Source organism: Crinia signifera, chromosome 7 (genome assembly GCF_055691185.1).
Source record: "Crinia signifera chromosome 7, ASM5569118v1, whole genome shotgun sequence".
Classification (NCBI taxonomy): Eukaryota; Metazoa; Chordata; class Amphibia; order Anura; family Myobatrachidae; genus Crinia; species Crinia signifera.
In genome coordinates, this window is record NC_139223.1 from 47358101 (window position 1) to 47373794 (window position 15694).

The window sequence follows — 15694 nt, forward strand, 5'->3', positions numbered from 1 at the left end:
TTTAGCTATCTATCAATGGGGGGCACCAACTTTTTTTTTGCCTCCGGGCGACATGGACGAACTTACGCCACTGGGGCAGATGTATAATCGTGTGGTATATGGGGGAGAAGGGGTATCAGCGCACGCTATGTACAGTGATACCGTTTCTCCCCCATGTATGAAGGAGTCAGCGTGCGCCCCTGTCCATATCGGCGCTGCTATCTAAATTATAGCAGGCCGCATGTATGAACGGTCAGCATTACTGACAGTTCCGCCCGATGCTGGTTTTGGCTTCGCCAGCAGCAAGCTGGTAAAGCCCTATCTCAACAGCATGAGTAGCGAGATCCTGCGCATGCCCAGTCCAGCCGGCCAGGGGGAAGGAGATGGCGCATCAGTGTAAAATTATGCGCTATCTCCAGGAGGGGACATCGCCGGAAGGGGGAGTTAGCACTCCCCCGCTTTGGCAGACAAGATGTTAATACATCTTGTCGGTCTCCCCTCCTGCTTCGCCGCTATAATACATCTGCCCCTATATTCCCTACCACATGTACACACATTCAATCCAAGGTTAATTTTTTTGTTGGGAACCAATTAACCTACCAGTTATTTTTGGATTGTGGGAGGAAACCGGAGTATCTGGAGTAAACAATGGAAGCATGGGGAGAATATACAAACTCCACACGGTTAGTGCCATGGTGGGAATCAAACCCATGACCTCAATGCTGTGATAAAAGGTATATATGACCCACACCCTAACGTTTTTGTGTTGTTGTTTTTTTTTTGGGGGGGGGGGGAGATTTGGAATCAACTATTAAACAGCGAGTTTTTGTGGCATATATCTACCCCTTGAATGGCCACAGAAGTGGAAGTGAGGGGGCATGGGTCATAGGGTAGACATACATAAGGTCAACCACTTATGGTCAACAAGGCTTATTTCGACCGACACATGGGAAGGTCGACATGAGATTCTCATGTTTGTTTTGTCACGAAATGTTGACGTAAGTCAACATGGAATACAGGAAAATAGTAGCGCTAGACAAAATCTGATAAAAAGTACACAAAATTTAATAAACACAATAAAAAAGCACAAGAAATGAATTAATTAATAATGCATATGCAATAGCTTGGCACCTATTATAATTTAAGGGTATGTCCATTCCTAGTACACCGCCATAAAATGGATCCAATATTGTCCAGAATGCAAAGTGGGTATAGTTACCGCAGGGTAGTGTCCGACAAGAAGATATTTAATCCTGGGTGAGGAAAAGCAAATGCTGGGATCTTCAGGTGGTCGGTTAGAGTCCCGAATATTAATGCGGCAATTGAAGTACCAAAGTGATATATTCTGGAGGCGGCTGGTCTGGACCAAGTAGTAGCGATGTTGGCTGGGAAGGTGCCAAGGGGTCTGCTCCTGACGCGTTTCGCTGTATCAGGGTACAGCTTTATCAAAGGAACATGGACCTGGGTTGACACCTGGGTGGTGACATGGATTTTACCTGTCTTTTAGAGTGTCGGCGGTGTGTATAAGGCTCTGTATGAGATGTGTGTGCAGGGAAGGTATGTCTGTCTGTGACGGATCTCTTCCACCTAGCAAGGGGCTGGTGTAATAGCCAACACTATTTGGTGACAGCTGTGACTGTTGGCATAAACCAATGGATAGTGCGGGTTTCCACTTGCAGACGCATGAATCCTCCCCTTAGCCTATGGAACCTGGCATTAGATTACGGCGACTTATACAGCCCATTGCCTGCGACTCACAATCATCAGCCGGGAAGAACCAATGTCCCTTATGACAACACATCTACAGGATTCTATATAATGGAAAGCAAAGAATCTTTTTACCACAGCGCTACAAACCACAAAGCATATTTCCACAATTGGCCCCGCTGTGATAATGATCCCACCACAGTCACGGGGGGAACTCCTGGGGTCTCCTGTCTCAGACTGGAGCCACTGACCTTGAAATACAGACAAAGGTATAATTTCCCCATGTGAACGTCAATCAGTTCAATTACATCCAACCAGGCCTTTTACCTTTATAGTTGCAGGAGTCTAATATCTTTCTAAGCAACTGTGTTATTAACACCTAAATAATTTACTGGAGCTTAACAAAGTATTACAGTAATTATATTATCAGCTCAAACCACTGGAACAAAACTCGCTTACGGGTCGCTGTTGATGAAAATGACAACTGACAATTTTGACATAAACTAAAATAACATTGTAATTACAATCCGCCTAAACTTACCTAGGTGACAGACTCAGCGGATAAGTACCTGGGAGGCAGGAGAGTTCTTTGTTGCTTTAAATAATTATATGCTGTCTTTGTTCACCAATCTTGTTATGATCCTCTGTCTCTAAATCAAGTTTCCTTATTATATTGCTTTATGCTTGTCATAGCTTCCATACTAACCACAGGTCTCCTGCGTCTGGTTGCATCTCACTCTGGCCTTAGCTGTCCCTTAAATGTAACTGTCCCCTGAGTGTTTCAGCGCTCATCCACCGTAACTATGCTCCTTTTCCTCAGGTGTCCCCTGTACGTACTGTGTCTGCGCTCAGCTCTACGTCTGGTCTGGTCTGGTCCACTGATCTCAGCATCTCACCTCTTCCTGCTCAGACTTCCTGTCTCATGCATGAAGCAGAATGTACGACAAAGTGACTGGTGCTGGGTTACACTGCACAGCACTCAACTCTGCGTCACAGCTGACAACAGGTGCAGTCCATGGAACAGGAAGATCCTTAGCAAGATTTTATATTTAACAAATTAGCTACATTTTAACCTGAAGTGCAATCAGATACGTAGCTCCCAATCCCATGAAAATAATATCAATAATTGCAAATAGGAAAATACACTAGAAAGACTCCTTATCAGCAGCGGTGTAGCTAGGTGCCATGGTGCCCGGAGCAAGGGCATATTTCGCGCCTCTCCCCCCCTGTAATGAATTGGGGGCGTGGCTAACATGTGTTGGCATTTGAAAAGAAAAAACTTAAAAAATAAGACACTGTATAAGACACTGTAACGGAATCTGCTGCGCTATATAAGACACTGTAACGGAATCTGCTGCGCTATATAAGACACTGTAACGGAATCTGCTGCGCTATATAAGACACTGTAACGGAATCTGCTGCGCTATATAAGACACTGTAACGGAATCTGCTGCGCTATATAAGACACTGTAACGGAATCTGCTGCGCTATATAAGACGCTGTAACAGAATCTGCTGCGCTATATAAGACGCTGTAATGGAATCTGCTGCGCTATATAAGACACTGTAACGGAATCTGCTGCGCTATATAAGACACTATAACAGAATCTGCTGCGCTATATAAGACGCTGTAACAGAATCTGCTGCGCTATATAAGACGCTGTAATGGAATCTGCTGCGCTATATAAGACACTGTAACGGAATCTGCTGCGCTATATAAGACAGTGTAACGGAATCTGCTGCGCTATATAAGACACTGTAACGGAATCTGCTGCGCTATATAAGACACTGTAACGTAATCTGCTGCGCTATACAAGACGCTGTAACAGAATCTGCTACGCTATATAAGACACTGTAACGGAATCTGCTGCGCTATAAAAGACGCTGTATCGGAATCTGCTGCGCTATATAAGACGCTATAACGGAATCTGCTGCGCTATATAAGACGCTGTAATGGAATCTGCTGCGCTATATAAGACGCTATAACGGAATCTGCTGCACTATATAAGACGCTGTAACGGAATCTGCTGCGCTATGTAAGACGATGTAAATGAATTTGCTGCGCTATATAAGACCCTGTAACAAAATCTGCTGCGCTATATAAGAAGCTATAACGGAATCTGCTGCTCTATATAAGACGCTGTAACGGAATCTGCTGCGCTATATAAGACACTGTAACGTAATCTGCTGCGCTATACAAGACGCTGTAACAGAATCTGCTGCGCTATATAAGACGCTGTAATGGAATCTGCTGCGCTATATAAGACGCTGTAATGGAATCTGCTGCGCTATATAAGACGCTATAACGGAATCTGCTGCACTATATAAGAACGCTGTAACGGAATCTGCTGCGCTATATAAGATGATGTAACGGAATCTGCTGCGCTATATAAGACGATGTAACGAAATCTGCTGCGCTATATAAGAAGCTATAACGGAATCTGCTGCTCTATATAAGACGCTGTAACGGAATCTGCTGCTCTATATAAGACGCTATAACGGAATCTGCTGCGCTATATAAGACACTGTAACGGTATCTGCTCAGGCACCAGGAAATTGCTCGAAAGCTGTAGCAGTGGTGGCGGCTTTCAGTGATCAGCGTGAGAGACGCCAAGGGGGCTATGGTCCTATCTGTCCCTGTCCAATGCTACCATACCTCCCATGGGCGGAGGAGCTGCTGCTGGGAATGCATAGCAGTCCTCCTGCTGACCCAGCGGCCATATTTGTTGGCGGCTTACAGATGTCAGCAGCAGCGACACCACCAGTGGACCAACAGTGTTAGCTTAGGTCTATTGTAGGAATTGTGGTTTATTTTGAGCAGCATGCACATAGTTAATTTCCAGATATGCAGAATAACTTAGGTACATACATCACAGTTACAAGCAGGTGTACAATATATTCAGCAGGTGTATTGGTGCAGTTACTTATCTCCTCCTGCAGCTTTATGTAATGGACAGTAATGCAATAGAGGTCTCTCAGCAGGCTTGGAGGTCTGTACAGGGTGCAGACCTGAACTCGAAGGTTCTATGAGGGCAGCGGGGCTCTAGCGCTGCAGGAGCTGTGTGCAGAGAAACTCCGGCAGAGCAGGGTGGTGATTGACAGCTTCCTCTGGCACACTAACACAGCGCCGGGCTCCTCTCCTTTCAGTGCCGGAACACACTGCAGGGAGTCGCTGAGAGGCACTCCAGGTCCAGGATGCACTAGCGCCGGGACACTAACGGCGCAGGACAGTCACTACTCCTGCGCTACTACACAGTAAGCAGCGCGCTAAGTGGCTGATAAAGTCGCGCTGCGCTGCTATTGGCTAGGCTTTGTGTACAGGGATAATTTGCGGAGGGGGGGCGGGCCGGCGGCGCCATTCCACCAATCGGCGCCCGGAGCATGAGCTCCGGTGGCTCCGCCCTCCCTACGCCTCTGCTTATCAGCGCTCATAACTAAAAACAAGAACACAGGCCCTTATTCAGATCGCTTCGCTCGGACGCGAATTCGGGCAGCGTACCATATGCAGGGAGCGTGCGAACTCGGCGAGAAGTCCGGTCACCGAGTGCTCGCTGCTGGCCTTCCGAGCAGGGGGTGGAGAGGGGTGTTGCGGCCTGATCAGGTTCATTACCATATGCGCACGCCCTGCGTTTCATGGTCGTTCCCAGGAAAACACAGGGTGTGCATATGGAAATGCGGTCGGGACGTGCGTGCAGGGGGGGGGGCATGGACAGCAGACTTAACCGGATGTCAGCTGCCCACCCATATCCCTGCTTTTCTACACTCATATGTACGAGTGGTCTAGACCACTGGTGCATGGGCGAGCGCTTTCCAAATCATTGGAAAAGCGACCATCGAATGATGGGGGAGTTTCCCACAGGCATGCGAATGAATGTTCACATAAAACATCCGTCAAATGGAGAAAGACCAGCCAAATTCCCAGATGTTGAAGGCTGACGAGCAGGGAGCATTATCTTCTAATTCATATGGAAAAGCGAAATGACCTTCGGAAGGTAATCTATGCATGTACAGAGAACCACATGGTCAGGATGAAAAATATGGTAAGGTGAGACATGAGACAAAGCAGACAAATCAGAGACGCAATTTCCAGCAAGAACACAGTCTTCTAAGTGAGCCTACTGAATCTAGTGGCTCATGCAAAGACTCCTGAGCACTAGCGAAAGATCCCATGGGTGTACAGGAGGGATAGATGGGGCTTGGATGTGTCGCACCCCTTGAAGAAAAGTCTGGATCACCAAGCACTTGTCTAATCGTCTCTGAAATAGGACAGACAGTGACAACACTTTAAGCGTGGCTAAGCGAAGGCCGACGGTACTCTGTAGAGTTGAAATGTCTAGCTGAGCACCACTGGAAAAAGGTGCACCAGACACGATAATAAATGCGAGCTGATGAAGGTCATGGTCTTAGTGACAGCACCCAAGAAACCTCTGGCCGTCAGGAGGGCTGTTTCAACAGCTAACCAGTCAAAGCTAGCCTGGACAGATACTGATGAAGGTACAATCCTTAGGAGAGAAGATCTGGATACAGTAGAAGCTGCCACAGAGAAGCTATGGAGAGTCTGAGCAGATCCGCAAATCAGGCCCTTCTTGGCCAGTTGGGAGCGAGTAGAATGGCTACCAATGACTACTGCTTCAAGTGACAGAGAATTAGAGAAGAAAGGGCCACTGGAGGGAAGATATACACTAGCTTGAATGGTCAGGGAGCCAACAGAGCATTAACCAGAAACGCTCCTGGGTCTCTGGTTCGGGAACCGTAATTGGGTAATTGCTCAACATGTACAAGTATATGCTCAACATGTACAAGTATATCAAGGGCCAATATAAGGAACTGTCACACACCCTATTTTCTACTAGAAAGGAATCTAGGACGCGAGGGCATGAGTATAGATTAGAAGAAAAAAGATTTCATTCAGCTAGTAGAAAGAATTTCTTTACGGTCAGAACAGTCAAACTCTGGAACTCTCTTCCCAGAGAGGTGGTAACGGCTGGCTCATTAAATGCGTTCAAGGCAAAGTTGGACAAACATTTACTGGAGAAAAACATCCATGGGTACAAATAAGAAATAGAATTTGTCTGTAAAATAACAGAACCAACCAAATCAGCAATGGATATCTATACCAGGTTGAACTAGATGGACGCAAGTCTTTTTTCAGCCTTACCTACTATGTAACTATGTAATTTGTGGTTCAGCGTGGAGGCCATTCAATCTACATGAGGGCAGCCCCAGAGTCTGACCACAGCCTACAACACTGTGGGATGCAAAGCCCATTCACTTGCCTGAACATCTTGTCTGCTGAGAAAGTTGGCTTCCCAGTTTTTCACACTATTCCTTTCTGCCTCCACACCCTCGTGGATGGTAGGGTATGAAATACCGCCTGTTTTTCAAAAAGAAATCACAGCTGCTCTGCTAGACAGGTGCATGGCATCTAGTTACTGCTACTTTGCTACGCATAGGCATGGCATCCAGTCACTGCTGCTCTGCTGTGGGTGTGGCATCCAGTCACTACTCATGGGAGTGGTCACACCATCTTGGTGGAGTGGCTGCAGCCACAAAATGAGTTCTTACAAATACTGATACTAATTACTGCCTACTTTTTATAGCACATATCTTCTGAATCCCAGAACTTTCTACAATTAGGTTAAAACTAAACACTTTTTTTACTTAAAGTAAAGCTGGGTGAGCACACATTTTAGTTCTCTAGATCAGGCATAGATGATATGCGTCACTCCAGCTACTGTGGAACTACACCTCCCAGCATGCCCTGCTTCAGTTTTCCTCCTATTGCATGCTGAGAGTGTAGTTCCACAGCAGTTGAAGTGCCACATGTTGCCCTCCCCAGACGGACATAAAATAAATGACCGCAAACACTGTTGTACACTTGGATGTAACCTGCAGTCAGGTGCGATGTCCTTATATACAGTAAATTCATAGCAAGGCAGCAACACCGCAATGCTGACATTTGATGCATCTATATATACACACTGTAGAACTATAATGTGGCTGCTTCAGGTCACACTCAGGATGTAACAAACCACAGGAGGAAGACAGAGCCAGGGTGCATAACGCTGAGCTGCTATAGTGCACTACCTGAGTCCGACAAGACTGTACCCCATATGTCTCATAGTTATTAGCACCCTCCACCTCCACACTGGTATGACTAACTTTAAAGACCAGCCACATGCCATAGGCAAAAGCAGGGGGGTTTCTGGTTGCCCGGAAACCCCCCTCCTATTGCAAGCTCCTTAAATTATGACAATAGCACTGTTATATAATATGATCAATAAAGCTTCCACCACATCACACAGTGTAAGGGACAGAGCAGAGCTGCTGCACATGCCCAGTGTACCAGCTTCTTCTACCACATTTACTGTATGTGTGGATCTGACCCCTTACACATCGCAATGGACCAGAGAGTAGCTGCCAAGATGAAGAGACAGGAGCCTTACCATAAGGTGGGAGATTGTGAGCTTAGAGAGTGCAGTATTGGTTCTATTATGTCTGTGTATTTATTATGATATGTTTAACTTTTCCTGACCACTTATCGTATTGAAATGTTTAAAACAGCCTGTACTATTAAATAGTAATACTGTATTCATACTGTATCCAGTGTATACAAAGACCAATTTTCAGGTCTGAAACCTCTCCCCCAGACTCCCGTACTTACTCCGATGCGCTGCAGAGTGGGAGATTTTGAATTACATTTGGAACCCCCCTTCTAAAAATCCTGCGTTTGCCACTGCATGCACCTGTATTACCCTACCAAACAGAGTTGGATTGGAAATTTCTCCTAAATAGGAGAAATGTAAATAGAATATTACTGTAATATACAAATACTTTACTGATGTGGGCATATAGTGCCTAAATAAGTGCCTAAAGTTGCCTATAATTGCCTAAAGTCACAAGGCCACACCCTCTGAAGTCTCTGACAAAACACATTAGGATGTGGCTTGTGACACTCGCACCCTCTGTCCCTGTGTCTCTCTTCACTTGTGGCTCTCTCCGGTTGACGGTTCCCAGATGCAGTGGCACAAACCAGCATCAGCGGCCATTTGGTATCCTGAGGTGAAGGAGCTTGCGGTGAAGCGGTGTGCCCAGTATTTATATCATATCATGTGGTAGCCAGCCCACACTGTTGAATCATATGGTACGAGCAAATTCTTTTATCTTGTCTTGGAGAAAGTTTGTGGTATCCAATTGCAAAAGTTTTATTTGCCCCATGAAGCACCCCTTTTCTTTCTGTTTTGCCTAGATCTGTCCATCCCGGACCCTGGATGTTTAATTCAAAAGGGAGCTGCAGTAACTAAAAGTGGATTTTGGTGCCATTTGAACTCAATTATATTGAGGAGCATTTTGTGCTGGACATTGATTGACTCAATTGAAAGAAATTTATTAAGGTCTGGGAGCCCTGGACCACATATTTTAATGTACCCCCAGCCTTCCACTAAAAATTGAGGAATGGATCTCCAAATGGGTTAGACTAGTCGGGTAGGACCCCCTCCTTTCCGGATCCCTCCTTCGCCTACCCTTTCTCTTCGCTTTTCTTGTCTTCCTTCCTTTATTCACCCTCCTTTTCTTCTCTATTAAATTTCTTAAATATTTTTTCTTTATGGTTTCTGTAGCTTATAACAGTGTTGTTTTTTTATTTTTCTTTATATGTATGTATATATATATATATATGTATATGTATATGTGTGTGTATGTATGTATGTATGTATGTATATATGTATATATATATATATATATATATTTTTTTTTTTTTATTCTTTTTATTATTTATCACTGTTTATATGCATTATATCTTTATTGTCTTTAAGTATATTATCACCCTTAAAAACAAAAGAGATGCCTCTATATTTTGTTGACTGTAAATATTTGGTCCGGGTTCTGGAACCGCTGCGTTTGTTCCTAAATTTTACGTTAATTTGTTCATATTTGGACCCTGTTCTACGTTATGTCTTTTTGCCTAACTATTTCTTGATGTATCCATGGCATCTCATTAATAAAATTTATTTATAAAAAAAAAAGAAAGAAATATATGAGCAGCGTCCCAGGACGTTGTTCTTCTCCCGGCGCTAAGTACACTAATAATATTAATATAATTTGCTTTAGTGAATAAACTTCCTACTTGATTAGTAATTTACAAGGAAAACGTAGATAATACTGGTTATCCCTGCTGCATGTAATCTTGGGATTGGCTGTCCCCACCTTTTCTCTTTTTTTTTACTGATTTTCTGCCCATTCGTCAGAGAATATGAATAACTCACACACTTTTCTTTCTCTCATGGTTAGTGGTTGGGTGAAGCTATTTATTGTCAAACAACTGTGTTTACTCTTTTCTTAATTATAATGACAAAAGAAACTACCCAAATGACCCTGATCAAAAGTTTACATACCCTGGAGATTTTGGCCTGATAACATGCACACAAGTTGACACAAACAGGTTTGAATGGCTACAAAAGGTAACCATCCTGACATGTGATCTGTTTGCTTGTAATCAGTGTGTGTGTGTGTGTGTGTGTGTGTGTGTGTGTGTGTGTGTGTGTGTGTATAAAAGGTCAGTGAGTTTCTAGTCTCCTGAAAGACCCTTGCATCTTTCATCCAGTGCTGCACTGACGTGTCTAGAGTCATGGGGAAAGCAAAAGAATTGTCAAAGGATCTGCAGGAAAAGGTAATTGAACTGTATAAAACAGGAAAGGGATATAAAAAGATATCCAAGCAATTGTGAACGCCAATCAGCAGTGTTCAAACTCTAATTCAGAAGTGGAAAATGAGGAATTCTGTGTAAACCAACTCACGTTCAGGTAGACCAAAAAAAATTTCAGCCACAACTGCCAGGAAAATTGTTCAGGATGCAAAGAAAAATTCGCCAATAACTTGAAATACAGGACTCTCTGAAAAACAGTGGTGTGGTTGTTTCAAGATGCACAATAAGTAGGCATTTGAAGAAAAATGGGCTGCATGATCGAGTCACCAGAATAAAGCCATTACTACACAAATGCCACAAAGCATCCCACTTACAATACTCCAAACACCACAGACAAGCCTCAAAACTTCTCAAAGTCATTTGGAGTTTTGAGACCAAAATTGAACTTTTTGGCCGCAACCATAAACGTTACATTTGGAGAGGAGTCAACAAGGCCTATGACAAAAGGTACACCATTCCTACTGTGCAACATGGAGGTGGAACGTTGATGTTTTGGGGATGTGTGAGCTACAAAGGCACTGAAAACTTGGTCAAAATTGATGGCAAGATGAATGCAGCATGTTATCAGAAAATACTGGAGGAAGATTTGCACTCATCAGCCTGGAAGCTGCGCATGGGACGTACTTAGATGTTCCAACATGACAATGATCCAAAACACAAGTCCAAGTCGACCTGTCATTGGCTACAGCAGAATAAAGTGAAGGTTCTGGAGTGGCCATCTCAGTCTCCTGACCTCAATATCATTGAGCCACTCTGGGGAGATCTCAAACGTGCAGTTCATGCAAGACAGCCCAAGAATTTACAGGAACTGGAGGCTTTTTGCCAAGAAGGATGGGCAGCTTTACCATCTGAGGAAATAAAGAGCCTCATCCACAACTACCACAAAATACTTCAAGCTGTCATTGATGTTATAGGGGGCAATACACGGTATTAAGAACTGGGGTATGTAAACTTTTGATCAGGCTCATTTGGGTAGTTCCTGTTGTCATTATGATTTAACAAGAGTAAACACAGTTGTTTGACAATAAGGGGGACATTTACCAAAATGGATTCGTAGAAAAAAGGTGTATTCGTAGGGAGAAATACACCTTTTTTTTACGAATTTGTATTTTTGGGATTTACAATCCCAAAAATACAACAATTCGTAGTCCTAAAGATGGAACATTCGTATTTGTATTTACAAATACGAATGTCCTACAACATCGATAGGATACGACAGAAATCACCATTCAAAAGAATGGTGGTTCCTGATGTACTAAGCAGCCGTACTGATAATACGGCTGCTTAGTGGTGTAAAACACCCACGCAAATACGACAGGAAAATAGAACACCATTTTCCTGTTCTATTTGCTTTAAGCCTGCACGGATCAGTCAGATCCGTGTAGGCTTCAGTGTAAAAAAAATAGAAAAATTAAATAAATTTAAAAAAAAAAACGGCGTGGGGTCCCCCCCACAGCCGAAACCAGCACCAGGCTGAAGGAGCCGGGGCCGGTAATTAAAAATCAGGGAACCCGACAAATAGGGGTTCCCCGATTTTTAACAACCAGCCCCAGGCTCCAGGTCCGGGGCTGGTTCCCAAAATACGGGGGACAAAATGAGTAGGGGTCCCCCGTATTTTAAGAACCAGCCCCAGGCAAAACCAGCCAGCAGGGTAATGCCACAGCCGGGGGGAGACTTTTTATACAAGTCCCCCCGGCCAAAGCATTCATCCCTACCGACCAGTCAGCCTGGCCAGGGGCCCTGGGGGAGTGGGGACCCCCCCCAATGAAGGGGTCCCCCCCCTCCAGGACTTACCTGACCAGGCTGAAGCCTGGTACTGTCCCCGATGCCCCTGGGCGGTGGGCATTGGGCTGATTATGGTGTAAAAAAAAAGATTAAACTATTGTTTTTTACTGTGGCACTACAAGTGCCAGCAAGCCTCCCCAGCAAGCTGGGACTTGGAGAACCACAAGTCCCAGCCTGCTGGGCATTAAAGGGCCCGTTGGCACTTGTAGTTCCACAGTTAAAAAAATAGTACAATAAACACACTGACACAATGAAAATAAAAGTTTAATACATACATTACACACATACTGATACTTACCTTTCTTGATCCCGTAGGTAGCCCTGGTCCTGATGTCCTGTGTCGTCCTCCAGGTCCATGTCGGCTGTCTGCGTCGTCCTCCAGGTCCATGTCGGCTGTCTGCGTCGTCCTCCAGGTCCATAGCGGTGTCCGGGTCCGAAGAAATCCATATTGGAGCTGTGGAAGGAAATCCTACTCACCTGGTCCTGCGCTGAAGAAGTCTTCTCCCTGTCCGACGTAATCCAGGTAATGTTGAAGCTGTCGCCGGTCCCCGCTGTCTCCGCTTCGCGCTGAGGAGAGATGCTGAGATATTTCATACTCGGCGCCTCTCCTCAGAATGAATTCTATTGGCCGCCTAGCGGCCAATCAGGAGCCGACTTTCTCGGCTCCTGGTTCTCCAAGTCCCAGCTTGCTGGGGAGGCTTGCTGGCACTTGTAGTGCCACAGTAAAAAACAATAGTTTAATCTTTTTTTTTACACCATAATCAGCCCGATGTCCACCGCCCAGGGGCATCGGGGACAGTACTTGTATAAAAAGTCTCCCCCCGGCTGTGGCATTACCCTGCTGGCTGGTTTTGCCTGGGGCTGGTTCTTAAAATACGGGAGACCCCTAGTCATTTTGTCCCCCGTATTTTGGGAACCAGCCCCAGAGCAGGAGCCTGGGGCTGGTTGTTAAAAATCAGGGAACCCCTATTTGTCGGGTTCCCTGATTTTTAATTACCGGCTCCAGGCTCTGTCAGCCTGGTGCTGGTTTCGGCTGTGGGGGGGACCCCACGCCGTTTTTTTGTTTTTTTATTTATTTTTCTATTTTTTTTTACACCTTGCAGCCTGCACGGATCTGACTGATCCGTGCAGACTGCTACAAATAATTCGTATTAGCGGCCGTATATATGGCCAGCTAATACGAATTGTTACACCATTGGAGGGTTACAAAGCAGTCGTATCTGACTGCTTTGTAATTTCCCCTCCGGAACACGACTTTGCATACGACTAAAACAGTCATATGCAGCCGTAGGGGAAATACCAATACGAAAAACTAGGTTTTTCATATTGGTAAATTTCCCCCTAAATGGCTTCACCCAACCACTAACCATGAGTGAAAGAAAAGTTTGTGAGTTATCATTCATATTCTCTGACAAATGGCCAGAAAATCACAAATTATGCTAGGGTATGTAAACTTATGAGCACAACTGTGTGTGTGTGTATATATATATATATATATATATATATATATATATATACATACATACACACACACACAGCTGTAAAAATGATCTTATCCCTACTTAGAACACTCTGGAGTTAGTTCTTAATGTAGAGAAATCAGGATAACAAGTACTGCAGAGATTGGGCAGGCCCTTTACTACTACAGTTACTAAGGCAGCACTTTTGTCAGCCACTTCTTTCAGACATCATGGTCACCTTGATCACCTGACTTCACCCCCATACAACTTTTGGATGTGGGAGTTTTATAAATTTTTTGAAGATCGAGATGTATTGGGAAGATCTGGAAGAAAGCATTAGACATCGTGATTGGCTATTGCACCTGACCTGCTGCATTCTGATTCAAAGAATTCTGTTCAAGTTGAAAGTATTGTTGACCACAATAGGACCCATTATACGTCTGCTGCCCTCACCTGGTTAGAAAATGTATAAGTAATATTTGTTTGCTTTCAGTAAATGTTGCATGGTGCGAGGACCCGTGAGGCTATATGAAAGTAGCAGCTGATGGCCATTCTTTGGGGAATATATCACCTTAGCAATTGTATGAAAAAGCATTACTTTTTATTTGTCAATTTTATCCTAAAGATTTACCTGGGATCTCCTGACAGATCACACTGTAGTACAGGCTACTACTGTTGTCTATTAGGTTTCTCCCTATGATGAACTTTACTCCTCACTGTTCTCTCTGATCCCTACCAGCAAGAACAGCAGCCACTGTGGAATGTGCTTTACATCTCTATTGAATGAATACAGCCATATAGAGTGGACTTTATCTGTGCTGTGAAAGCCTTTAATCCACAGACCTGTTTGAATGTCCATGCTGGGAATGGAGAGCTCAGAGATGACTAAGGGGGTTATTCTGGTTCACTCCTCCTGGCAAATTCCTTCTTAGATGGACAAACCCACATGCACTGCAGGGGGGCAGATGTAAAATGTGCAGAGAGAGTTATTTTGTTTCTGTGCAGGGAAAATACTTACTGCTTTATTTTTACACTGCAATATAGATATCACTTTGAAATAAAACCCCACCAAAATCTAACTCTGCACGTGTGACATCTGACATGTGACATCTGACATGTGACATGCCGTTGTGTCCGATGCGCAGTCTCGTGCACATTGGACCTGTGTCTGGTGGTCGGACCTGCTGGCCATCCGACCACCCGACCTTGGACCTCCCTCCTGGCCGCGAGACGGGCAGGAACGCATGCGATCCATTAAAACAAATTGTGATGGATCGCATGCGTACCTGCCGCCCGGGAAGGTTCCAGGCAGCTCGCAGGGTATCGGGTGTCTGTACACTACTTCGAGACATCACAGCACTGTATGGGCCCCTTAAGCGCGGTCATGAGTGATTCATTCAGTAATTGAATCAGGGGTTATTTAACCCTTTGAGTGACAATGCTGCTGTGAGAGATGTGCAAAATATCCACATAAAACGCCAGCATTGCGCAATATTTAACTGAACGTCAATGAATTCATTTCAAATCATTTACCGGCAATAACTAAAGTGATTCATATTCCTCCACTACGGCCCTGGCATCTTTAGCAGATATTTTGCACATCTCACAGCAATGTTGGCAATCTAAAGCTAATACCCACAGCTAAAGACGTCTATCCCACAGACTACTAATATTACGTTTCAGCTTTGCCAAACTTTGACGCTGTTTGTCATACACTATTCAGTAGACTGTAACTTTGGGGCAACTTCAATTTGCTTTGAAAGGGATTTTACACCCGTTAATACACTGTTATTTCTCACTAGACAATTTCACCATCAATATCCAACCTGTGTATCGTTACCTAAAGATAAAATAAAGTGTTAACTTTTCTCGGTTGTGAAAAAAAGAAAAAGGACTTTTCACTAATAAGCTATTCAATTAAATAACCATGAAATTAATGAGTTTGATCTGGTATTAACGACTATATTTTTTATCACCTACTGGTACTGTATGTGTAGAAGACTAAAATATAAATTGTAGAATATTAAATTACTATGGATTTTTGGATCCTGTACAGGACA

The 15694-nt window shown here is 44.2% G+C and overlaps 1 protein-coding gene across 1 annotated transcript in view; it reads right to left on the minus strand.

Moving 5' to 3' along the window:
* The window catches only part of NLRC3 (NLR family CARD domain containing 3), a 35123-nt gene extending 32588 nt beyond the window's left edge, over positions 1-2535 (minus strand). Inside the window, exon 1 of the mRNA XM_083152968.1 lies at positions 2393-2535. The gene's annotated coding sequence lies outside the window, so the exon portion shown is untranslated. The remainder of the gene's footprint in view (positions 1-2392) is intronic.
* Positions 2536-15694: the final 13159 nt, after the last annotated feature.